General features: G+C 46.3%; 1 non-coding gene across 1 annotated transcript; it reads right to left on the bottom strand.

Annotated features, from left to right (window-relative positions):
- Positions 1-1,238: 1,238 nt before the first annotated feature.
- Positions 1,239-1,309, bottom strand: TRNAG-CCC. The gene has a single exon. It is a non-coding gene; the product is annotated as a tRNA-Gly (tRNA).
- Positions 1,310-2,285: the final 976 nt, after the last annotated feature.

Genomic DNA, 2,285 nt, shown 5'->3' with positions numbered 1-2,285 from the left:
CCCATGCTAGTGTCAGCTTCACGGCATTGGGTGTAGCACCTTAAAGAGTACTGTAGCCACTCTGTCTGCCTTGATTCTTGTAGCTAGAAAGTCATACAGTTTCCATGTCAGAATTCAATTTTCCTGGTGCTGCCTCTGCTTGTGTTGCTGTTACATTTCCTTTCTATCATCACTGTTTCCTCCCCAGCTGTACCTGATGCTTCTGCAGCCCTAGACCAGGTGCCTAACAATATATCCTGGCTCATGTCTGCTGCTCAAAAAAGCAAGACACAATTCATCCATAGCTTGAGCCTGTCTCTACATTCAAGAAAATAATCTGAACTCCAACTCTTCTCATTTCAGTCTTGTGGTGCACCTGAGAGATGGATCTCAGACTTTTCCCAACTAAATCCTCAGACTCCATCTGTAGCAGTCACCCGTGTGTCAGGAGAGAAACAGTTTAATGCATGCGCATTTAACGCCTTTGTGGGGTAAAATCTGAAAATCTGAGGGGGGGTGAACGTAGGTTTGCCAGCACAGAACCCCGATTTTTGAAAACGTGGCCCACTGAACGCTAAAAGGACAGCAACGTTTTACTGTGAGAGTTTGAGAAAATTTGTGAAAATGCACAATGGCGCATGTTTCAGTAGCAACAGATGTTCCATTGTGGTGATCCTTAAAACAGGAGACTGTATCTTCCAAATGGAAGATAACCACTGGCTGGTATCTACTGGCCTATACTGGCCGTGACCAGTACACGCCTTGCTGTGCTGGAGTCTCCTTGTCGGCGGTGGTGATATCTTTGAGCTACCCACCCTTAGCGATACTCAATGAAAGGCAGTATGTTGGAACTGTATCATCTGATCGCTTTATCACACAAGACCGTTTCCCAGAAAACATTTCTTTGTTGCATCAAGAAACAGATTTCATTTGCAGCATAATGCAACCTGCAGTCTTCTGGTCACTTGAGTCAGAATGGAGAGTCACCTAAAGACACGCTTAGCATGTTCTCTCCTTCTGCGTGGTAATCAGTCATGACCCGAAAGAGGTTAGCTGGTTTACATCTGAAAGCCAACCGATTTTGCACGTCACGCCTAGTGGAAGTGCTGCTGCAACATCTTTAGATGACGGAAAGCTTTTCTGATCTCTTTCTAACACGGACGGTGCCATAAGAAGAGCTTCTTGAAAGCTTTCTGTAACAGAACATGACATGCACGACAGCACTTCTGAGGTGTGTGTGAGTATGCAAAAGCCAAAGATGCATTGGCCTGGAATCGAACCCGGGTCTCCTGCGTGGGAGGCAAGAATTCTACCACTGAACCACCAATGCAAGCACACTGCAAGCTTCTGATGGGTTCACCGAGTATCGTTCCTGCCGTATTCCACGAGTGACCAGTACTTTGCTTTCAGGAACACGTCCCCAGGTGCCAAACACACGCCACACAATACCGTAGATGGCTTTGAGCTATCACCAGTAGGGAAAGAGTCTGGTCTCATGAGCGTGACTAGAGCAGTGCAAGGCCAAGCTGGATAGACAGAGATTCTTGCAGAAAGTAAACTGATGTCACAGCAACCTGGCAAGGGCTGTGCTACGTTTTACTGGCAGACAAAGCAATCAGTGATAAGCCTAATGGATTTCTGAACCACTTCTGCAAAGGAGCACACTCTCCAGCATTTGTTAGCACATCCTTACCTGTAAACTCTTAAAGAGCACTGACTCCTCAAAAGTGGATGTCAAATGGCTTGCGCACGAGGAGGAGCTTACCGGACATAGTTAAAAGACAGAGAGAACCAGAGCCGAACTGCCTCTGAGAGCACAAGGGGAACACTGATTTGTACAATTCTCTTAGTGGCCCTCCTTTCTGGAGGATACAATGCTTCGAAGCTCTTTATTTTTCCTGCATCATGCACCTTGCAAAGATGTGGGAAAGGCCAGCAGGAAATAAAGCCCAGGCCACATGCATGGCAGGCAAGAATTCAACCGCCAACTACCAAAGCTCACATCCCCAGTGTTGTCACAGACCCATCACACCTGCACCGACAGAAGCAAGCAGTCTTTTCCTTCATGCTCTTCTTCCTAAGGGAAAAATATCTTCGCTTAACCTAAAGTTGTTCAGGCTAGCTTTTAGGATTCACAGTCTGAACGAATGACTTCTGGAAGCAATCGTTATGTGAAATGTCAATCTACGCTACCTGTCACCATGCGGTCTATTCCTTTCATGGGAGAAGGACACCTCGACTCTCTACTAAGATAAGACACGGTACAATCTTGTTAAGATTTTAAAAGTCTTCTCAGCTCCTTCTGC

The sequence above is a fragment of the Protopterus annectens genome, chromosome 5.part0 (assembly GCF_019279795.1).
Source record: "Protopterus annectens isolate FY-2018-M chromosome 5.part0, PAN1.0, whole genome shotgun sequence".
Taxonomy (NCBI): Eukaryota; Metazoa; Chordata; order Ceratodontiformes; family Protopteridae; genus Protopterus; species Protopterus annectens.
This window is presented reverse-complemented; position numbering and strand designations above follow the sequence as displayed.